Here is a 23,547-nt window from a genome sequence, read left to right as displayed (position 1 = left end):
AATACTTAATATTAGGAAAAACAAACAAATGTGCACATACGCATGTCCAAAGCAGTGTCATTTATTTATGGAGGATTTGGGGTTTTTTTGCAGACTGAATAGTAAAAATAAAGTCCAGTTGTCTTTATTCTTCACTGGCCCTAAGCAGAATAGAAACGCAAACAAGGGGCTCTGCACGTTCTTGTCTTTTTTGTTGTTGTTTCTTTTGCTTTTTTGGTTGCATTGGTTATTTTTAGCCTTGCGAGCTAGTAAATCTGCTGCTGTGAAAAGTGACACTTGTATGTTAATGTCGCTTTTCACAGCCTCCCAGCTCGCTTCTCGGTCTGCTGTGAAAAGTGACATTACCAAACAGACAAATTAAGCCCTGGATGGGGAGGTGGGTATGGAGGCAGTGGAGCCCCAGGGCAGTGCGGGGAACAGACAGGGAGCTGGAGGAGGCAGTGGGTCCCATGGACAATGGGGGGAGTGGGAGTGGCAGCAGGGACCAAAGTTAATGGGGGTGGGGGGGTGAGATAGGGGCCTGCACCTGCCAGTGCATGGCCAAGAGCCAGAGCCAGAGAGCAGAACACCCTGCAGCCGGATCCCGTGGCCTGAGCTTGAAGCCCCGTGGCTGGGGATTGAGCATGTGGACAAAGCCCAGGGCCGGAGGAGGCAGAGTGGGCGGGGACAATGCAGGGTGGGTGAGCCTGGGGCCGGCACCCGCTGCCTCACAGCTAGGGACCAGAGCCAGAAGACTCTTGGCCAGATCCTGGGCCCTGGAGCCCTGCGGCCAAGGAATGGAGCATGCGGTTGAAGTCTTGGGCCTGAGGAGGCAGCGGGGACCAGAGAGATGGGAGGGAGGGGGATGAGCCCAGGGCTGGAGCCTGCCACCATGTGGACGAGGGACAGAACCCAAAGCTCAGTAACCAGATTCGAGGGCCAGATCCTGAAACCCTCAGGCTGGATCCCAAAGCCCCATGGCCTCGTCCCTGCAGCAGGGGCCCTGGACTTCACCGTGCTCGGGAACGAACTTAGAAATATCATGAAACCAACTGTCCCCCAGTTCCAGGTCTAGCCGCCCCAGGGGCCACACCCGGCCCCCTCCTCCCTGCCCTCAACCACTGTTTGTCCCATTAAACCATGAGTTCCCTGTGGCAGAGAGTAGGTCCCTGCTGGGTCTGCAGCCAGCCCCCCTGGGCACTACAGAGAGAGAGAGAAAAAACACACACACTTACAGGTTCCCTGCCCCAACTCCTCTGGGTGACTGCAGCCAGCAGGTTGTGATTGCTAGGCAGCTGCCCCCTGGATTGCTGCCCCACCTCAAAGCCATCCACAGCAGCCCAAGGCAGAAGCTCTCACCCAGGCTCCTGGGGGCCGCTCAGGAAGATCGGCCAGAGCACTGAGCCACCTGTCCACAGAACCCTCAGCGTTCCTGCCTCAGACCAGATGGGTGGATTGCTGAGTGCAGAAGTGGGGGGAGCAGGACAGAGGGGGAGTGGGCGGGAGGGAAAATTCCTACCCTCCAGGGAAAGGGAGTGAGAGAGAGACCAGGCCCTCAGCTCCAGGCAGCATCAGGACACGGGGGGGGGCTGGCGGAAACACAGGGGTTGATCCACTAACGAGCCCATAGCATTTAGGGTTATTGACCACGTGGTCTTAGATGCCCAACATAATTATGTGGCACTTCACCCCCTGACTGCATTTACCCTCAGCCCCCGTGGGCAGGGCCATTAGCCCCATTGCACTGATGGGAGTTGAGGGCCAGAGGCAGAGTGACTTGCCCAATGCCGCAGGCTCCTTATGTGGCCGAGCAGGGAAGTGAACACGGGTCTCCCACATCCTAGGCTAGCAGTCGAACTGCCGGGCACCCTGACTCTGGCCAGTGGGGGCAGGGAACGCAGGCCACGGGGGTCGCCTAGGCTGTGAGTGGGCTGAGCCGGGAGCCAGGCTGCTGGGCTCCATTTCTAGCTCTGACATTGAGTCACCAGGTGGCCGTGGACATCCAGCGGGGCTGGGGAAAGGCATTTGTCACCCTCGCTCCCAGGGGCAGGTGGGAGAGGGCTAAGTAGCTGGTGTCTGAAAGGAGCCTGCAGCACCTTCGGGGCCCCATGCCTGGACCCCACAGCGCCTGCTTTGGTACAGAGGGCTGGTCTAGATTAGAGGAGAGAGCTGACTCCCAGGTGTCTGCTAACCTCTGGCCCCACCATGATCCCCACCTGGTCTGCCACTCGGCAGGCCCCTGAGCTGTGTGGAGCAGGCTGGATCCTCCGCAGCGGGTGGCAGTGGATGGCCCTAGGAGCACGGTGCGGGGGACCGGCTCTCATGGCTGGGCCCCAGCGGCTCCAGGTGCAGCCACAGCCCGTTCTCGGTGCGCAGGATCAGCTCGGGCTTGCGCCGCACAGGCCTGCTCTCATCCAGCCGCATGGCGAAGCGCAGCAGCGTCAGCGCCAGCACCACCTTCATCTCTGCCATGGCGAAGTTCTGCTCGATGCAGTTCCTGTGAGAGAGCCAGGTGTGTCAGCCGGTGCTCTTCACCCAGAAACCACACGCCATGTGAGAGCAGGGATGGAGGAGCAGGGACAGACACCCCAGAACCCACTGCCCGCAGGGACAGACAGACGCTGGGGGGAGCCCAACCTCCTCTGGGAGAAGGAACTGATCCTCAGCAATATAACAGCTGACCCCAGCACTGATCAGAGGCCAACTCCTGTGTATCCCACCATGCTTCACTGCAGCCAGGGCACCAACAGGGAGCCGCTCGCTGGTGGGCAGCCGGGGGGGGGGAGGGGAGGAGAAAGGAGGAGGGGGCAGTTCGTGCGGCGAGGGGCTCTGAGCCTGGCAGGCAGGTTACCTGGGTCCAGCAGAGAAGGACATGAAGGCCAGTGGGGGCTTGTTCTTGAGGTTCTCTGGGTCGAAGCGGTGCGGGTTATAGGCCTGGAGCAGCAAGCACAGGGCATGGTGAGGGGGGCTGGGGGGGGCTGGGGTCCCTGAGCCAAGGAGGGAGCAAAGGCAGCCCCCGCCCCCAGTACAGCATGGACACCAGGCTCCCCTCCTACTGAGCCCCCCAATCCCACCCCTGCAGCACAGCGCCCCCTAGTGCGATGCTGGAGGTGGCCGTAGGGTGGAGTAGAGCCAAAGGGGCAGAACAGAGTGACCAGCGATACCTGGGGCTCCGGCCAGACAGCAGGATTGTGATGTGTCCCGTAGATACTGATCAGACAGATGTTCCCTGCCAGAGAGGAAACTGCCTCTTTAGAGAGGAAAGGGAGAAGGAGGGGAGGGGTTGAGCACCTCAGGGGTTATGGGGCCCAGCTCTGGTGCCATGCCCCTCGCTGGGGGGCAGGGAAGGAGGCTGCTACCTTTGGGTAGGACACGTCCATCGGGCAGTTTGATGTCCTCGGTGCAGCGCCGGGACACGGCCATGACGGGTGGGTGCAGGCACAGACTCTCCTTGATGCATATGGTGGAGAAGGGCATCTGGGACAGGTCCTCCCTGCAGAGAGCAGAGCTTAGCGCTGGCCCCAGAGGTGGATGCATGAGAGGCCCAGTGTGAACCCATGAGCCAGGCACCAGGGTTGGGACAGATTCACATCTGCATGGAGCTGGCACTGAGGGGACGTATGACATCGTTAGTGGTGGGGGAGGGGCGAGCACACCTGAGTGGCAGCGCCCTTGGGCATCCGGAGGGGCAGGCAAAACCCAGAGCGGCAGGGCCCTCGGGCACTGGGGAGCAGCCTAGGCCCATCTTGCAGGGGAAGCCCTCTAGCTTGTGGGGTTGGCAGAGGTGAAGGGACCCCAGTGGGGAGGGGAGGGCAGCAGCTGTGCTAACCCTCACAGGTGAGGCGGGGGCTGTGCTGGGACTAAAGGGTGGGGGAGGCCCCACAGGCCCTGGAAGTGGTGGTGCTGGGGGTCCGCACTGCACTGGACAGAGCCAGCACTGCAGCCGGAGCAGCCATCTCACCATTCAATCTCCTCTGACTCCTTGTCCCGCATTAAGTCCTTGATCTCCTCGCGGCAGCGCTCCTGGTACTCGGGGTGACAGGCCAGGTTATACAGCACCCAGGAGAGGCCACTGGCTGTGGTGTTGTGGCCTGCAGAGAGAGGCCAGCGCAGCATGAGAGCCGCCACGCCAGGGGGCAGAGAGGGAACATGGAGAGTCCGGGGCTGGAGGGACCCTGCCCGGCTCAGCTTCTGCCAGCACCTCTACTGAGGCTTCACTTCTTGTGACTCTCTGGCAGTGCCAGCTGGGAACTCCAGGCCCCTTGTGCATGGGAGGCGAGTGGGGTGACTCTGAGCATCTGCCCCCTCTAGCACCCCGCCTCCATTGCTGGGACTGTCTGGCAGTGCCCAGGGGCAGATCTGTCTTAGCCCCATTTCACAGAAAGGCACACTCAGGTCACTCAGAGCCAGGGACTGAACCCAGCTCTCCTGGCCTCCCCACCAGAGCCATGTCATCTGCCAAGACCCCATTGTGACGCAGTAGGGAGCAGGGTGGATTGACCTGGGAATGTCGTTTAGTTTTACTGGGGCTGTCTGCATGGGGGATGGGAGAGCAGGGGATGACTTTAGGTGGTGAGGGACGGTACCTGAACCTGTAACCTGAGCCAGGAAGTGGGTAGGGAGTCGACACCTTTGCTCAGGGAGAGAGCCTGCTGGAGGGGTTTTTGGTTTCAGTTTTGGGCTGGCTGGGAACAGGCAGGGAACCCCAAGTCTGGGGTCTAACATCCCTGCCCCAAAGGGGGACCTGGTTGAGAGGCCCTGGTTCTACCCACAAGCCCTGCTTGAGACTGTGTTCCTGTGGTCTAATAAACCTTCTGTTTTACTGGCTGGCTGAGAGTCAATGGTGAATCGCAGGAAGTGGGGGGTGCAGGGCCCTGACTCCCCCACACTCTGAAACCCATCCCCCCCACATGAGGCTGTGAGGTCAGCAGGAGGGCCCCCCATCCCCTCCCCAGGGTGGCTTCTCACCCTCAAACATGAAGGTGTTGGCCTCGGCTGCGATGTCCTCCTCTGACAGGTCCTGGTCATCCTCACACTGCTGGACGGGTAACCTGGATCCCCATGGGGCCCAGCCCACACCTGCCCCATCTCAGAGCCTGGGAGGATGGGACATCTCGGGATGGAGTGAACTAGGCCATCTCCCCTCCACCCCAGCCCAAGGAAAGAGGAAGCCTCTGCCCTGCCCCACAGCCCCAGGCCCCAAGGTGGGCTCCCCTCCCCGCATGCCCAGCCTGGCTCTGGTGTTCGAACTCCCCAGAGGTGCTGGTCCCATGTTGCCAAGTGCAGTTTATATTGCTCCACGCTGAGCATGCTGGGAAGGTAGCTCTGGCTGGGCCGCTCCAGATAGCTGGGCTGGGGGGCGATTCCTGGTGTGACAGACACCACACAGCACCTTCCACCTGGCAATGCCCTGCCCGGACGTCAACGAACCCCCCAGCTCCCTAGGGCACAGCCTCCCACTGTGCTACCTTGGCCAATAGCAGGACATCAGTGACCTCCTCCCCATCACCATGGGGCAGGCCCCCACCATGTTACCTTGGCCAGGAGCAGGATGTCTATGAAGTCCACCATCTTGCCCTGCTTGGATTTGGGCCAGGCATCCCTGCCCAGGTGGTTCAGGGCCTGGTGGCGCCACTGCCCTGATCAGAGCTGGGGAATCCCAGGGGGCTGGGCCTTGCAACAGAGTGATTGTGTGATCTCCCAGTCACGGGATCTCCAGGCTGGCCACGGGATCTCTCGGGTGTCTCTGGCTGCTGCTGTGGCTCAGCCAGTGTGGGACTGTGACACATGACCGGAAAGGGTTAAGCATCCTGCAGGATAAATGACTCAAATTCAGCCCTTAAAATGTTTTTTTCTATTTACAGATATGTTGGTAGAGGTCAACAGTGTAATCAAACAGTCCCTGTCTAGGCTGTATCCTGTTAATTCAGAGATCAAACGAACATCTTAGCATTTAAATGAATTGTAAATGCAGGATATCGCTGTATTCCTCTCTCTTTGAAATGTACAGCCAATCACCTGCGAATGGTGGAAAAACAGGCAACTGCCTTATGTTAATTCGTGTAGCTAATTACTAGAGATGGACTACTTCAAAGTCACCCCGATTGCCTACTGTTGGCCTAGGGACTCCGAGCTATCCAAGAAGGCCTGGAGTTGTATAAAAGACCCTTGGGTTCTGAGCCTGTTTATCTCAGATCTGCTTGAGGCTTCATTCAGGGGAAACCTAAGTCACAAGGACTGAGATCCTAGTTCCGACAGGACCTCCCTGAATATAAACATTGGACTATAACCTGTGGACTATTTCTGAAAGAACTCTTTGCATCTACAAAGCTATAAATCTGAACCTCAAGAATTATACTCATGTCTGTATGTATACTGTTCTTTAAACCCATTCTCTCTCTCTTTTCTATTTTAATAAATTTTAATTTAGTTAATAAGAATCAGCTGTAAACGTGGATTTGGGTAAGATCTGGAATATTCATTAACCTGGGAGGTAACGTGTCTGATTCTTTGGGATTGGTAGAACCTTTTGTTTTATATGATAAATAAGATTTTCATTGATCCTCATCATATTTGACTTGGGTGTCTAGGTGGAGGCTTGAGGCTGGGCTGCTTTAAGGGAACTGTGTTGTTGACTTCTGAGTAACCAGTGAGGTATAACAGAAGCTGTTTTGTGCTGACTTGGTAAATCTAAGTATTGGAATATCCACCAGCTGGGGGTTTGCCTGCCCATTCGTTGCAGGTCACCCTAATTGAGACCTCAGTTGGCTTCCCTGGGACCCCAGTCACAGGGACCATAAACAGTCCCAGACACGGTGAGTGTGGGGGCTGCATGACCCAGGCAGGCTCCAAGGAGCCCCCACGCTAACACAGCCTGTTCCCTGGGTGCACCACAGACTCTGGGGTGTCAGGGGGCCCCATCCCCATAGGGCAGCGATGGCAGCAGGGCATGGGGGAGTGGTCGGTCAGCAGGTGCCTGCAGGGGACGGGTGTGGTTGGCAGGGATGGAGAAGTGCCCCTCCCCAACAGCTGGACAGAACGGACGTGGGTTTGGCAGGAGCAGATCTCGGACTCCTCCCCAGAGCAGGCTGATGGGTTGGGGCATCCTGGTGTGAGCAAGTCCAGCCCGGGCTCCCCAGGGTCATGGGTCACCTCACTGCGGTAGAGGTGGGAACTGACTCCCTGCCTGCCAGGAAACCAGCCACTTCCCCCGTCGCTGCCAGGTGACTCCAGCCCAGCCCTCAGTCCTGTTTCTGGCAATGGGGTCCGCTCTGAACTCGCACACTGTGGGCAGAAATGCTGGGCTCCCAGCACATCCCTCCGCCAGCCCGGGGCCCCCCTGCACCAGCAGGTCCCGCAGCCACCCCGGGGTCCCCCTGTACCGGCAGGTCCCGCAGCCAGCTGGCAGTGTCCTATGACAGGGAGCCAACATGCACCGGTGCAGTAAAACAGGTACAAGCTGCAGACGAGGGCCCTGCAGTACATGTATAAACTGGGGGCAGGAGGGTTCTGAGGTGACAAGAATGAGGTGAGGAGCTTCCTGGCAGCGAGATGTGACAGCAGGATCATCCCCCATGAGAAGCACAGCACAGCCAGGGCCGGTTCCAGGCAGCAGCATCCCAAGCAGGTGCTTGGGGCGGCAATCTGCAAGGGGCAGCAGTCCGTGTGTTTTTGCCCCCAAGCAGCACGCCAAATTGCTGCCACGGACGGCGGGGGCAGTCCGTGTGCCATTAGAGTGGCACGCGCGTTTCCGCGGCAGCCGCAGTTGGGCAGCAGCTTCTATGTTCAGCTGTCCGCAGCGGCGCAGCTTCTGTCTTCCAGCTGAAGACAGAAGCTGCTGCCGAATTGCCGCCGCCGCAGAAACACGTGTGCTGCCCTAACGGCACACGGACTGCCCCTGCCTTCCATGGCGGCAATTCGGCGCGTTGCTTGGAGGCAAAAACAGTAGAGCCGGCCCTGAGCACAGCCAGGCCGACCCCACAGGCATTCGCAGACAGACCAGCGAGTGGAAGAACCAAGCACCAGCCTCTGCCCAGTAAGCTGAGGAGCTCCACCCCCAGTGCTGACCAAAGCCTGGTTCAGCCACTACAGAAACCCCCCAACACCTCCAGACACCTTCCCCGGAAGGCCCCCTGCTCCTGCCCAGGCCGGCAGTAATACCCACCAGTTCAGGGACCCATTCCATGAATCCGGATGGGCTCGCTGGGGCCAGGCCAGGAAGGGAGGGACCCTGCAGCCCATTCTCCCAATTCTGACCTCCCACAATGAGGGGGCTCCCACCCTCGGGTCAGTGCAGGGCCCTGCTGGGACAGCTGCCCCCGTGTCACTCACTCCTGGCAGTCTCTGTTGTAGCTGAAGACGCATTTCTGCAGACTGTCCAGGGTCACGAGGCTGACCTGTTCAAACATGTCCAGGGAGGTGGAGCCTGACGCCACCAGCCTGCGCCACTTGGCCTGTGGGAGAACAGTGCCCGTGAGAGCCGTATCCGAGCAGCTGCCCGCAGGGACAGCACTGCAGAGCCCGGTGCCCATGCAGTGCGGGTGGGCCAGCGTCAGAGACAGGCAAGCAGACAGGGGCATAGGTTAGTGGACTGGTGCAGTGACAGGGCTGGGCATACGCTTGGGACAGGTGCAAGAGCAGTGGGCAGGCGGGCGGGTGGGCAGAGTATCGGTGCAGTATATGCCCTGGAGTGAGGGGGGGGTGCGGGGCCAGGGGCACAGTGTAGTGATGGTGCAGCATATGCCACGGGAGGAGGGCAGGGTCACGGGCAGGCTGGGGGTAGCAGGGTGCCAGGGCAGCATGTGCCGTGGGAGGGGCCAGAGGCACAGGCATGGATTTGGTGCCGTGGGGGGAGGGGAGGTACTCACATGCATGATGTCAGTGATCTGGTTGAAGATCTTCACGTAGGGCTTCAGGATGTCGAAGTGGAAGGCTGGCGTCAGCATGCGCCGGTGCCGCACCCATTTTGCACCGTTGCTCAGCAGCAAACCGTCCCCTGAGATGACAGGCACTCAGCTCAGAGCCTGGTAGCCATGGCAGACATCCCGTAGCCCAGGCCTCCAGCCCCTGGGTCACAGCCAGCTGGGGTGCTCAACGAGAACCAACCTCCCTGGTGCATGTTGGGCAGGCACGAGAGTGTGCACGTGTGTGCAATGAGTGCATGGAGCGTGGGAGGGGTGTGAGTGAAATACGTGTGTTTGTGGGGACACATGTGGGCATGAACATGCAGGTGCATGTGTGTGTATGTGCAGGTGCGTGGTGGTATGTGCAGAGAGGTATATGCGCATGTCAAGGTCTGTGCGTGATCCTGTGCACACCCATGTGCTGGTGCTTACGGCTATGGCATGAGTAGCTCCAGCTCCACACCAACATAAGGACAGACAGGCTGGGTCAGCCCAATGCTCCATCCAGCCCCATGTCCTGTCTGCTGACAGTGGCCATACCCCCTTAGTCACCTCTTTTCCAAGCTGAAAACTCCCAGTCTTTTTAATCTTTTCTCATACGGAAACTGTTCCAAACCCCAATTCCAATATATCTTTTGTGAGATGGGGCGACCACACCTTCCAGCAGGATTCAGGATGTGGGTGAACCATGGATTTATACAGAGACAATAGGATATTTTCTGTCTTATTATTTATCCCTTTTCTAACGGTTCCCAACATTCTGTTCGCTTCTTTGGCAAATGCTGCACATTGAGTGAATGTTTTCAGAGAACTATCCACAATGACGCCAAGATCTTTCTTGTGTGGTAACAGCTAATTTAGGCCCCATCCATTTGTATGTGTAGTTGGGATTATGTTTCCCAATGTGCGTTACTTGGCATTTATCAGCATTGAATTTCATCTGCCATTTTGTTGCCCAGTCACCCAGTTTGGAGAGATCCTTTGGAAACTCTTTGCAGTCTGCTTTGGGTTTATCTTGGGCAGTTTTGTATCATCTGCAAATTTTGTCACCTGTGTACCCCCTTTTCCAGATCATTTATGAATATGTTGAATAGCACTGGTCCCAGGACAGACCCCTGGGGGGCACCACTATTTACCTCTCTCCATTCTGAAAACTGACCATTTATTCCTACCCTTTGTTTCCTGTCTTTTAACCAGTTACTGATCCAGAAAGGACCTTCCCTCTTATCCCATGACAGCTGACTTTGCTCAAGAGCCTTTGGTGAGGGAACTTTGGTGAGTCACCCCCCTTCCCTTGGTTAGTCAGGGACCACGATGAGGTAATGCTCACCTGACCCTGGGGTGGGGGGGAGCATAGCCAAGAGGGAAGAAAGAACATGATAAAAGGGAGAGACGTTTGCCAGGCTCTTCCTCTCTTGTCCACCTCCATCTACAAATACCACCACCAAGTGACTGAAGCGCTGATCAAAGAGGAGAGCCTGGCTGAAGAGCAACCAGCCAGCCTGTGATGAGGAGCATCTAAGTTTGTAAGGGCATTGAAAGTGCTAAGATCAGCTTAGAATGTGTTTTGCTTTTATTTCATTGGACCAATCATTGTAGCTAATAAATCTGTTTGTTTATTCTATGTGAAGCAGTGTGTTTGGTAATAATAATAGGAGATATAACTATCTCCTAGAACTGGAAGGGACCTTGAAAGGTCATTGAGTCTAGCCCTCTGCCTTCACTAGCAGGACCAAGTACTGATTTTTGCCCCAGATTCCTAGGTGGCCCTCTCAAGGATTGAACTCACAACCCTGGGTTTAGCAGGCTGATGCTCAAACCACTGAGCTATTCCTCCCTCCCACAACTTGGTTTCAAGGGTGGCAGAGACTCTCCTTGGGATAACAAGCCTGGTACATATCAATTTCTTTGTTACACTGATGAACTTATATAAACTTGCAGACACCAGCAGGCATAACTGGACACTGCAAGATGGAGGTTCCTGGGGTTGTGTCTGGGACCAGAGATATTGGCTAGTGTCATTCGGTTGCACTGTCCAAGGAGCAGTTACATGCCAGAGGCTGTGCGTGAACAGCCCAGGAGTGGGGGTTGTCACAGCAGAGCAGGCTAAGGCTGGCTCCCAGAGTCAAGGATTGGCGTGACCTAGCAGATCACCGGTCTAGATAACACCAGAGGGGAACATCACATCCTCCTTTCCCCACAAGCCCGTCCCCTGGGGTCTGGGCCCCATGACACCAAGCACAAGATCCAAGCCCAGAAGAAAGCGCACTCACCCAGCTAGGGCTTCAGGAAGCCATAGAACATGTAGTCCTTGGGCGCGATGGCAGCTGTGGGGGAGACCAGAGACGGGGCAGGCCCGGGAGTTAGTGCTGAGACACACACACGGCACGGGGGGCAGTAATGGGGTGCACCCCAGCACTAGCGCTCAGACACACACGGCAAGGAGGGTGGTAATGGGGCAGACCCCGGCGCTAGCGCTCAGACACACACAGCACAGGGAGCGATAATGGGGCAGACCCCAGCGCTAACGCTCAGACACACACAGCACAGCATGGGGGACGGTAATGGGGCAGACCCCGGCGCTAGCACTCAGATACACACGGCATGGGGGGCTGTAATGGGGCACACCCCGGCGTTACCGCTCAGACACACAGAATGGGGGGCGGTATTGGGGTGCACCCCGGTGCTAGCGCTCACACACACATACACGGACCAGGACACAGGGAAGGAGTGCAGGGCTACTGGTATTGGAGCCCCGGCTGGAGCTGCAGGACCTATTAGTCTGGAAAGGGGCAGCCACAGGAACGTGGGTCTGTCCAGCACCCGCCTGCTCCATTGGCTGTTTCCTAAGGAGCGTTGGAGCATCCCTCTGTGAAAGGAGCCCCCGTCAGAGAAGGCAGAGCCCTGCTGGACACCCTGCTCCAGGCTCCTCCCTAGCAGCCAGGAGGGCGGCTGCTGGGGCAGCAGGACAGGCTCAGTGAACAGGGTGAAGGAGCCACACAACAGGGACCAGGCGCTGAGCCACCAGGCCCCTCACGCAGAGCAGGCTCTGCTCCGAGCGAGTCACCGGACAGGCAAGACACAGGGCGCAAGCAGCATCTGCAGCCTGGGCCAGGCCTGCAGAGCGACAGACACACCACCTGGGCAGTCACAGACCGCGGGAGCTCGGCAGTCACATGGGGCCTTCACAGTACAGAGCTTGGCATCTTCAAAGCTCCCTATTTATTAGTTGTAATCCCCGGCTCTGGGAGCAGGGTGGTGATCCTGTGGCTACAGGAGGGCCTGAAGAGGGCAAGAGCCAGGAATCCTGGGTTCTATTCCCATCTCTTCCACCCCCCTCTCTGAACCATTCTCCAGATTTCCCCTGACGTCTCACGGTCATGCACCCCCCACACTCTCTGTCCCCCAAGAACATTGGGCATTTAGTCCTTATGAGACCTCCCCTGCACCACCTCCCTGATTGTCCCCTTCACCCCACAGCCCTGCTGCACCCCCTTCAGGACCATGGACTGAGCTGATGAAGGGCAGGGGTGTGTGTGTGTGTCCCTGAGCTGGCTAGATGCTATCAGACCCACTGGGCTGCCCCCACTCGCCTATGGCCAGGAATCTTTGTTCCCATGAGTCACTGGCGCGATGGCTGCAGCCAGGGGGATGTGCTCCACTCAGGACGCTAAGGGCTACGCTACAGCCTCTGCCCCAACCCCTCTGGGGCCAGGGGAACTCACTAAGGACCCTGGGTTGGCAGCAGCCATGTGCCGAGCCGAGCTCAGCCCGAGACCTGAGTCAGGCAGCTTCCTCCTCAGCCCTGTGGAGGAGGGCTGGTCTCAGCAGCCAGTCCTCCTGGCCAGGGGATTTTCTAGGGAGCAGCACACACAACAGATAGTTCCAGGTGCCTGCTGGGAATCCAACCCCTGCTAAGCCCCAGGACGGACACACAAACTCCTGGCGCTGGGGCCAACCTCACTACCTGACTCCAGCAGCACGGGTTTAACCGCCTCTGGGTGGAAGAGCGGCAGAATGGGAAGCCAGGGCTAAACCACCAAAGGCAGGAGTGGCCATAGCACCTGACAAGCTCGTCCACACACTGCATTCCCTCCTCTGTGTTCTGACCCTACAACGAGGAGCCACAAGCCAGCTGGGACTCCGGCCAGGGCCATGTGCTGGGCCCAGCGCCTGACTCAGCCCACTGCAGGAGCAGCAGCTCCCCAGGCAGACGCACTGCTGGCTGTTCTCAGAGTGCCCCCAGCTTCATTTCTAATGGGGGAGGGGAGACTGCCCTCACCTGGCAGTAGGTTGGACGGGGCCACTTGGGGCTCCCTGTGTTATCGCAAATAGAGCTGAACCAAGGGGCATGAGCTCTCAGCCCTGGCATGAACTAGCTACATGTATTCACACAGCCCCGGCACTTCTCTGCCATCCAGCTGAGCTGAGCAGGAGATTGAGTGCTGAGCCACCCCACTGGACTGGGGGCTCCTGAGCCCCGAAACATCCCTGTCCTCGCACAGTGACATACAGCTCTGCTCCAGGGAGCAACTCTCTCCACTCAGACCTAGCCATTGGCTTGGAGCACTAAAGCCAGACCTCCCCGGTCTGTGTCCTGCCAAGCCAGCCTGGCACTAGGGGAGGGAGCAGGACTCTGTTCCTGCTACTGCATCAGCAACAGGGATTGTTTACAAAGTTTCAGCAGACGGAACTGGGTCCCTGGGCACAGCCCCTAGCTGCTGGAATGGGCAGCAGTTCAGGGATCAGCAAACAGGCCCCGCTTAGCTCCATGTGCCCTTGGCCCTGCGGGCCCAGCGCCACTTGGAACAGGGCTAATTGGAAAGAGTGGCAGCAGTACATTAACGGGAACAGAGATGTCGCCTCCGCAAGGGGGTAGCAGAGGATGGAGCAGGAGCCCCCAGGCCAGGGAGCACCAACCAGGCCGGGGACTGGACTCCTTCGGAGTCTGGCTTCTGCTCATTGCACATCCCCCTGCAGCGCAGAGCCCCAGCAACTCGCTCACCAGGGCGGTACTAGGGGGGCAGACCTGCAGAGAACCCTCACCCTCTGCTACACCCGCTGACTCCTCTCAGCACCCGGGTGACTGGCACTACGAGAGACGCCAGAGCACTGGGCAACCAGCCCTAGCAGGGGCCACTCTCCGTGGGTGGCAGGGAGGGGACAGGGCCAGCACAGGCTCCCCACGTCACTGATCATTGCTGGCCATCACTATCCTGCCTCTGGACTGTTTCTGTGTCCTCCCCATGGGGCCCCAGCTGCTCCTGCAAGACCAATGATGACACAGGTCCCCCGTGGGGAGGTGGCTCTGCTTGCTGCCCCCAAGCTGTTCAGCCAGGCAGTGCCCTTGGCCCTGCTGCTCAGAGTGTCTGAGCCATCACCCTGCCCAGGCTGCAGGGGTCTTTGCAGTGTAGCAGCGCCTGCTGGGTGCTGCCTTAGGTCTGCCCTGCATGGCCAAGTCCCTCCTCCTGCTGTTCCCAGGAGCCCAGGAACAGCGCTGATGGAGCTGAGAGCCTCAGTCCCGGCTATGGACCATTGGCTCTCCATGCAGGAGACAGCCAGTCTGTGCTCCCTGTGCCCAGGAGAGGAGCTGCTAGTGCTCAGTGGCTCTGGTGGGGTGAGGGCTTGTCCATGGCTCCCTGGCAGAACCAGCTGCAGAGGGGGGGAGGTTTGCCACAGAGCTCTGCCTGCTCCTGCACACCTTCTCCCCCCCCATGGGGCCCAGGGGCATCTCTGGACTCGGGCCCATCCCCATATGGCAGCAGGCAGCTTCCAGGTGCCCCTGCATCCAGAGGGTAGCAGGGGTTGGCTGGGCTGGACTCCCCAAAGCAGCAAATGACACAATCTCTCAAGAGTCAAACAGGAATCAGCCCACACCAGGGCCCAAGGAAGACCCCCATGAACACCTGGCCCCCGCAGCTACTTAGCCCCATTTTATTCCCCTGCCTCCCTGCACAGAGCACGTTGACAGCCTTCGCCCAGGGCGAGCTGGTGCAGAAACTGGCCTGCAGCAAGAGCAGTAACATCAAGGGAGCTGGAGAAGCTGGACTAAGGCAGCCCATCCTCTGAGGGGATCCAGAACTGCCTCGGAGGAAGGAGATTCTGCAGAGCCCATCCCGGGATTTCCAATGCAGCACGGCCCCTGAGACAGACTAAAGCTTCCTGGGGCTGCCTGGGCAGAGCTGTCCCACAATGAAGCAGGGAGGCAATAGCCCTTCCCTTCACTGGGCCCCACCTCCAATAGCACAGTGACAGCAGGGGAGGGGTCCAGGAGGAGCCACCAGAACAACTCAAGCTCTGGAAAACCTGCCTCTCCGGGGAAAGCTATAGGAGCCCAATGGATTTAATTTCCTCAAGAGCAGGAAAAGAGGTGCCTAGATCCCAGCTACCAGCCCCTCCCTGGGCAGGGACGCCTGGCAGCAGAGGGCTCTGCCATCCAGCAGACAGCGGCTGAGTGAGATCCAGCAGGAACAAACTCAGACTGGCAACGCCGTGCAAGTGTTTGACAGGGAGGGGAATGAGCCCTGGGAACAACTGGCCCAGGGATGCAGGGGCTTTGCCATCCCTGGGAGTCTTTACCTGGAGATGGGCTGTCCCTTTGTAATGCTCCCTCCAGCACAGCCAGGTGCTCGGGGCCGGCTGCAGGGAGCTCTGGGGAGGGTCTCTGGCTTGTGTGACACGGGCAGTCAGATTAGAGGAGCAGAACGGTCCCTCCTGGCCTGACCCACCCTGCATTCAGCTCTGGGCCCCCTGGACTCCTCTCTACGGTAACCCAATCTCAGCTGTCAAGGCCAGAAGAGGCTGCTGGGCCCACACAGTGCAGAACCCAGAGGAGAGCAGCCAAGGTGGCAGGGAAGTATTGGTTCACCCAGGCAGGAGCGAGTCAGTTGAGCCAAGGGGCCTGCACTGATTATGTACGAGAACATGAGGGTTACGACTCACGGGGGTGGGGGTCGGGGGGTTGACCTGGAGCAGAGCGAGATCCAGGCTGGATAGTGCAGACTCTGAGGAGCTATTGCTGGGAGAGGCCCATTAGCTCCCCAGGCGGATTGTCCCCTCTGGTGCCTTCCCCAGGGCTCTGGTTGGGCTGCTCTGCAGGGCCCCAGCTGACTGGCTCCCAGCCCCACCCTGGGGAAGATCAGGAAAACCTTCATACCAGCATGATGTCACACTGGGGGTAAGGGACTGGCTGGGAGCCTTGTCCCTTGGGATGGTCACAGCAGCCTGGCCAGGGCCCTGGAGAACACACTGCTGAGGCCAGTCCTGCATAGGTTCCCCGGGGACAGGCTAGAGGGGCCCAGGTAGTGTCTCTCATCTCTGGCCCCACAGGTTGCGTCTACACTGCAATTAGACACCTGTGACCTGCCCATGTCAGCTGACTCGGGCTCCAGCTTGATCCCAAATGTCTATACTGCAGTTTTACAGCCCTGAGCCTAAGTTCTGGGACCCCATGGGCGGGAGGACCCAGAGGCCAGGCTCCAGCCCCAACCAAAATATCTACACTGCAGTGTAACGGCCTGTCATAACTATAAAGGGAAGGGTAACAACCCTCCTGTGTACAACTCTATAAAATCCCTCCTGGCCAGAGGCACCAAAATACTTTTACCTGTAAAGGGTTAAGAAGCTCAGATAACCTGGCTGACACCTGACCTAAAGGACCAATAAGAGGACATGATACTTTCAAATCTGGGGGCGGGGAGGCTTTTGTTTGTGCTCTTTGTTTTGGTGGTGTTCGCTCTTGGGACTAAGCGGGACCGGACATCAATCCATGTTCTCCAAATCTTTCTGAACCAGTCTCTCATATTTCAAATTTGTAAGTAACAGCCAGGCAAGGCGTGTTGGTTTTCATCTTTGTTTTCTCAACCCGTAAATGTTCCTTTTGCTAGAGGGTTCTGTAAGCCGGGGCTGCCTTCGCTACCTCCGTCGGCGGTGGGGGAGGGACCCGGGGCACGCCCTTCTGGCACGAGCAGGCTGGCAATTGTCCACAGAGCGCCCCTCCGGCAGGGGCGCTGGTATGAGTCCCTAGCGCGCCCCTCTAACAGGGGGGGGGCACTGGCCCTGGTCCACAGCGCGCCCCTCAGGCAGGGGGACACCGGCAAAAGTCTCTAGCGGGCCCCTCTAGCAGGGGGCCGCTGGCACTGGTCCACGGCGCGCCCCTCAGGCAGGGGAGTGCCGGCAAAAGTCTCTAGCGGGTCCCTTTAGCAGGGGACCGCTGGCACAGGTCCACGGCGCGCCCCTCAGGCAGGGGAGCACCGGCAAAAGTCTCTAGCGGGCCCCTTTAGCAGGGGACCGCTGGCACTGGTCCACGGCGCGCCCCTCAGGCAGGGGAGCGCCGGCAAAAGTCTCTAGCGGGCCCCTCTAGCAGGGGACCGCTGGCAAATGTCCGGATACACGCACCTCCTGCTCAGTCGGATAGACCGCAGCGGGCAGCTCCGGCTCCGCAAGGGGTTCGGGGTCCTCCGTTTCCCCGGGGTCAGCAGCTGGGTCGGGCGGAAGCAGTCCGGCGTCAGCCTTTGCCTCCGTCCGTGGCGCCGCCCCCACGGAGCAAAGGGCCCTGTCCTTTGTACTCCCCGCTCCGCCCCTCCCCCAGCTGGGGACGGAGTGAACTTGCCCTGGCCCCGCCCCCTCCGGCGGAAAGCGCAGCGCGTCCCGGCCTGTTCCGCCCCTCCCGCAGCTGGGGACGGAGCGAAGTTGCCGTGGCCCCGCCCCGTCCAGCGGAAACCGCGGCGCGTCCCGGCCCGCTCCGCCCCTCCTGCCGCTGGGAGCGGAGTGAACTCGCCGTGGCCCCGCCTCCGCCAGCGGGGAACGCGGCGCGTCCTGGTCCGGCTCGGTAGGGGGCCACCCTGGCTCCTTACAGTTCACCTCTGTTTGCTGTAACTTTAAACCTAAGGCTAGAGGGGGTTCCTCTGGGCTCTCTGAATCTGATTACCCTGTAAAGTTATTTCCATCCCGATTTTACAGAAATGAACTTTACCTTTTCTTTTTAATAAAATTCTTTTAAGAACCTAAATGATTTTTCATTGTTTTAAGATCCAAGGGGTTTGGATCTGTGTTCACCAGGACTAATTGGTGAGGATATACTGTCAAGCCTACCCAGGAACAGGGGTGTAAGGACTTGGGGGGGGGGGAGGAATTAGTCTCACATCTGCCCAGGAAAGGGGGGGGGGGTTAGGGACTTGGAACTCTGCCTTTCCCCAACTATTTCCCAAGTGGCTCTCCCCTAAGATTTGAAACATGCTTGGTGGTGGCAGCTTACTGTTAATCTAAGCTGGTAAATAAGCTTAGGGGGTCTTTCATACGGGTCCCCACATCTGTACCCTAAAGTTCAGAGTGGAGAAGGAAGCCTGACACAGCCCGAGCCAGCTGACACGGGCCAGCCACGGGTGTCTAGATGCAGTGCAGACATACCCTCACTCTCACCATCACCCCCAGGAGCCAGCGTACCTGAGGCTGTTGTGATCGGCTTGAGGTAATCAGGGTGCACCAGGGCCAGGACTGGTAGGAAGGGCCCCATCCATGTCACACAGGCCTGGGAGAATGTAGCCACTGTTTGGGACACCAAGCTCAGCCCCTCCTCATCAGATATGAACTGCAGGAGGGACGGGGCAGAGTTAATATAGGGTAGGATTGGGTCCCTCCTAGAGTCCAGAGCAAGTCAGTGCACACCAGATGGGGCAGAATCAGACCCTCTGATCAGAGGCAGGGATCTCCCCACTGCCACGTGCCGTGCCGCACCAAGTGTATCTGTCAAGACCCTCACTCCTGAGCATGGCTGATGCCTGATATCACGGCACATGGTGATTGGCTATGCCCTTGCCACAGCTACACCAGGTGGGGCCATCCCGCCAAGGGCTTTATAACCCTTCCTGCTCCACAGCAAAGGCGACCGAACAGGCCCAGGGGCCACTCACCACCAATGCAGGCAGAGCCATGGGGGTGCAGCGGGCTGGCAGGGATGGCACAGGGCTGGGCCAGGGAGCATGGCAGGGGCAGGGGTGAGCAGAGAGGCTTCTGTGGATTGGTTCCCTTAGAGCCCCCTGCCACTGGGCAAGTGTCTGGGCACTGGAGCCCAGAGTCACCCACCAGGGCACATCCCACACTCAGCCTTGGGCCCTGCCTGGAGAATGCAGAACTTGAGTGCAGGACACTGGGTGGGTAGGGGGCCATTCACACACACTGCCCCAGCCACTCTGCATGTGGGCCAGAGCCCCAGCTGCCCCACCACTCCCGCCCCATCCAGTGCCAGAGATGGAGCCCAGGACCCTGCTGTATCAGGGGTGCATCAGAGCCAGCAGCCATAGGAAGGGCCCGTTCCACAGCAGGATGGGAACAGCGGTGTGACCGATGCCTCTGACTCCAGCTTCCTCGTTGGGTCAGGACGTCTGACTGAGTTCAGACGCTGCCCACTCTGGTGCCAAACAGGGCGTGTGCTGAGAACCTGGTGGAGCTGTCCCAGGACCCTTGTCTCCTACCCCTGCTTGGTCCCAGCCCCATTCCCACATGTCTGATGGATGGGCACGACTCCCTGAGCGACCTTCCAGGCCATGCACCGGCTGGGACCAAAATCCTTCACCTGGGATGGAGGGAGAGGCCTGAACCAGCAGAGTCACCTACCCCCAGCCCTCTCAGGGGCTATTCCACCAGCCCCTCCCTTGGGGTGGGCAAGGGTGGCTCCTCCCAGCAGGGATCAAGCCATGTCTCAGTGGCAGCAAGGAGTAAGAGGGAAGAGAAGACACTCACCCCCTCCCCACCCCCACATGACATGACACCTACCATTCCCAAGTGTCCCAGCAGCCAGTTGCGACGCAGGGGCTCTGGGAAGCAGCGCAGCCGCTGGCAGTTCACATAGTAGCAGTGCCAGGAGTTCCCGAGCTGCAGGAGGGTGCAGAAGAGCAGGGCCAGCAGGGCAAGGAGCAGGGCGGAGATGGTGTAAGCATGGAGGGGGGTCCACTCCATACTCAGCAGCTCCAGCACCCAGTCCGTGAACGGCAGCATCCTGTGGGGAGAGACAGGGCGTTACCAGGGCCGAACTGCCACTGGGTCCCTTTGTTACAAGCTGCAGGTTACTGAGCTACTGAGAGGTAGATATGATGGAGGGTAGAGATAGGGTCCAGAGTGACCTAGACAAATTGGAGAACTGGGCCAAAAGAAATCTGATGAGGGTCAACCAGGACAAGTGCAGAGTCCTACACTTAGGAAGGAAGAATCCCCTGCACTGCTACAGGCTGGGGACCGACTGGCTAAGCAGCAGTTCTGCAGAAAAGGACCTAGGCGTTACAGTGGACGAGAAGCTGGATACAAGTCAGCAGTGTGCCCTTGTTGCAAAGAAGGCTAACAGCATATTGGGCTGCATTAGCAGGAGCATTGCCAGCAAATCGAGGGAAGTGATTATTCCCCTCTATTTGGCACTGGTGAGGCCTCATCTGGAGTATTGTGTCCAGTTTTGCGCCCTCCACTACAGAAAGGACGTGGACAAATCGGAGATAATCCAGCAGAGGGCAATAAACGTGATCAGGGGGCTGGGGCACATGACTTACGAGGAGAGGCTGAGGGAACTTGTTTAGTCTGCAGAATAGAAGAGTGAGGGGGAATTTGATAGCAGCCTTCAACTACCTGAAGGGGGGTTCCAAAGAGGCTGGAACTAGGCTGCGGAACAAGGAGCAATGATCTCAAGTTGCAGTGGGAAAGGGGTAGGTTGGATCCCCCACACAGCCAATAGCCCTTCCTGCTCCCCAGAAGCAATGTGTGTGTGGGTGGGGGGTCTCATATCCCACTCTCTCCTCCCCCCTCCCTCCCCAGATTCCTGCCAGGGTTTATATCCACTGCAGCCACCTGACTCTTCCCCAGGGCACAGGCCTGGGGTCTGTAAAACTGCCACGGAGCTTCCCTGGGTGGGCAGGGCACTTGGCAGCAGGGCGCCGGCTCCCTCGACCCTCGCCATGCTGCAGAGTGGCCAGTGCTCGCACCTGCCCTCCACAGTGCCCACAGCCCCTCTTCCCAGCTCACCTCCGCTGCACAGCTGGCTCCTGCTCCCTCCCTCCCTCCCTGCACACAGCTGGCTCTAGCCCTCAGGGCCCAGCACCTGTCCCACACCTCCCGGGCACAGCTGGCTCCTTTCCTGCCCTTCCCCCCTGCACACTTCAGCTCAGGGCTGCTGCACAGAGCTGGACCTTGCTCCAGCTGCCTGAAGGCTCAGTGCGGTTCCCTCACAGCCAGAGCTTCTCCGACACCCTCCTGCATGCAGCTGGCTCTAAGCTTTTACTCCCAGTGCCTCCAGCTCCTGCCCCCCTCCCCCCATAACAGCTGGTGCTGGGCTCTCTGGGGGGCACAACAGCCACTCTCTGCCTGCCTTCCCCAAAGCAACTCAGGTGCAGCAACTGGTCTTTCTCAGGCCCTGGCTTCCTTACCTGCCTGGAGCTCCCTGGACACCAGCTGCAGCAGCCTTTCCCTTGGGTCCAGGGCCAGCTCTAGGTTTTTTGCCGACCCAAGCTCAGGCGATGCTGGAAGTGGAGAGAGTGATGTCACCTTCACCCAGCACCCACAGGGGCTTTACCCCTCCCCCACCCGGCCACACAGAGAAGCCCCGATATAAGGGGTGGCACAAGGCAAAGCAGCAGCCAGTGCACAGCTGAGGCGGCGCAGCCCCAGCTCGACTCGCTCTCTCCTCCCCAGCTAGTGGCTGGGCCCTGGCAGCTCAGCATCCCGGGGCTGGGGCTTCCCCTTCCAGCTGGGGCCGAGGGCACAGCACCCTCACCCAGGGGTGGCTCCAGGCCCCAGCACACCAAGCGCATGCTTGGGGTGGCATGTTGCAGGGGGCAGGGATGGCGCCAGACCCCAGCGCACCAAGCGCACGCTTGGGGTGGCATGCCATGAGAGGGCGGCAGGCGACTCCGGTGGACCTCCCGCAGGCATGCCTGCAGACGGTCCGCTGGTCCCGCGGCTCCGGTGGAGCATCCGCAGGCACGTCTGTGGGAGGTCCACCGGAGCTGCGGGACCGGTGACCGTCAGAGCGCCCCCCACGGCATGCCGCCGTGCTTGGGGCGGTGAAATGGCTAGAGCCGTCCCTGCCCTCACCCCATCTAAGTGGCACAGCTCTGAGAGTGCAAGTGCCCCAAAGACAGGGCCGGCTCCAGACCCCAGCGCGCCAAGCGTGCGCTTGGGGCGGCGTCCCGCGGGAGGGCGGCAGGCGGCTCTGGCGGACCTCCCGCAGGCATGCCTGCGGAAGGTCCACTGGTCCCGCGGCGCCGGTGGACCTCTCGCAGATGTGCCTGTGGAGGGGCCGCTGGTCCCGCGGCTCCGGTGGAGCATCCGCAGGCATGCCTGCGGGAGGTCCACCGGAGCCACGGGACCAGCAGCCCCTCCGCAGGCACATCTGCGAGAGGTCCACCGGCGCCGCGGGACCGGCGACCGGCAGAGCGCCCCCCGCGGCGTCCCGCCCTGCTTGGGGCGGCGGAAATCCTAGAGCTGCCCCTGCCCAAAGAAAAAGGCTGGCCAGAATGATGCCCCTGGAAATGTGCCACCCCAGGCAGTTGCTTGCTTTGCTTGTGCCTAGAGTGGGTCCTGCTTGGGTGCTAAAGCCTGACAAGTCTGGTGCTGCCAAGGAGGGACTTCCCAAGCTTGCATCCCAGTGGGCTGTCACCTGAGGAGCAGCTCCCTGCTAGAGCCAGTCTCCAGCTGCTAGGACAGAGACTCCTTAACCTGGCATCCAGAGTCGCTCTACAAACCAAAACCCCTTTGTCTCTGGAGCACCCGCCCTGAACCCCGCTGCATATCACTAGAGCGCTTACATTGGGCCCCCCACCACCAACAGCCATGGGGCCCTCCCCGCTCCCCCAACAGCCCTCCCCGCTGCCCTCCCCGCCCCATCTCCCGCCCAGCCAAGAGCCCGCCCGGCTGTGCAGGGAGACCGGGGCATTCGCTTCCGCCAGGATCCCTGCTGAGGGGAAGCCCCAGTGACCAGGGCCGGCTCCAGACCCCAGTGCGCCAAGCAGGTGTGTGGGGCGGCATTTCGTGGCAGGGCGGCATTTGGCTCCGGTGGACCTTCCGCAGTCATGCCTGCGGGAGGTCCACCGGAGCCCCGGGACGAGCGGACCTGCCGCAGGCATGACTGTGGAGGGTCCCCTCTTCCCGCAGCTCCGCTTGAGCTCCCGCAGGCATGACTGCGGCGGGTGCGCTGGTCCCGCGTCTCGGACGGAGCTCCCGCAGGCATGCCTACGGATGCTCCACCGGAGCCGCAGGACCACGGGACCGTCTGCAGACACTTCTGCCCTGGCCGCGGGACCGGGGAAGGGCGGCGCAGCATGCCGCCCTGCTTGGGGCGGCGTAATTTCTAGAGCCGCCCCTGCCAGTGACACCCCCGGGCTGGGCCATGCAGAGCCCTGCCCAGGGAGGGGACGAACCAGAAGCTGAAGCGGACCCAGACCCCGAACCTCACAGCCGCAGCTCGGGGAGCGGCTTTTATAGCCAGGCTGGGCGGGGCCCCGGGCCAGGTGGGGAGGCAGGGCCAGGCCCTGGGCCAGAGAAGGGGCTCAGCTCGGCGGGTGATGGGCTCCAGGCTGGGACACGATCGCTCCGCCCTGGGGGTCCGCGCGGGTCGGGGTGTGGCTCGGAGTGGCCGCAGCCCGGGGCCATCACTTGGCTCCAGCACCGGCAAAGCCCGGCCACC

At 59.8% G+C, this 23,547-nt stretch overlaps 1 pseudogene; it reads right to left on the bottom strand.

Annotated features, from left to right (window-relative positions):
- Positions 1-1,789: 1,789 nt before the first annotated feature.
- LOC120373427 lies at positions 1,790-21,383 on the bottom strand (annotated as a pseudogene).
- Between the last annotated feature and the right edge of the window lie 2,164 nt (positions 21,384-23,547).

Source organism: Mauremys reevesii, linkage group 10, assembly GCF_016161935.1.
Source record: "Mauremys reevesii isolate NIE-2019 linkage group 10, ASM1616193v1, whole genome shotgun sequence".
Classification (NCBI taxonomy): domain Eukaryota; kingdom Metazoa; phylum Chordata; order Testudines; family Geoemydidae; genus Mauremys; species Mauremys reevesii.
This window is presented reverse-complemented; position numbering and strand designations above follow the sequence as displayed.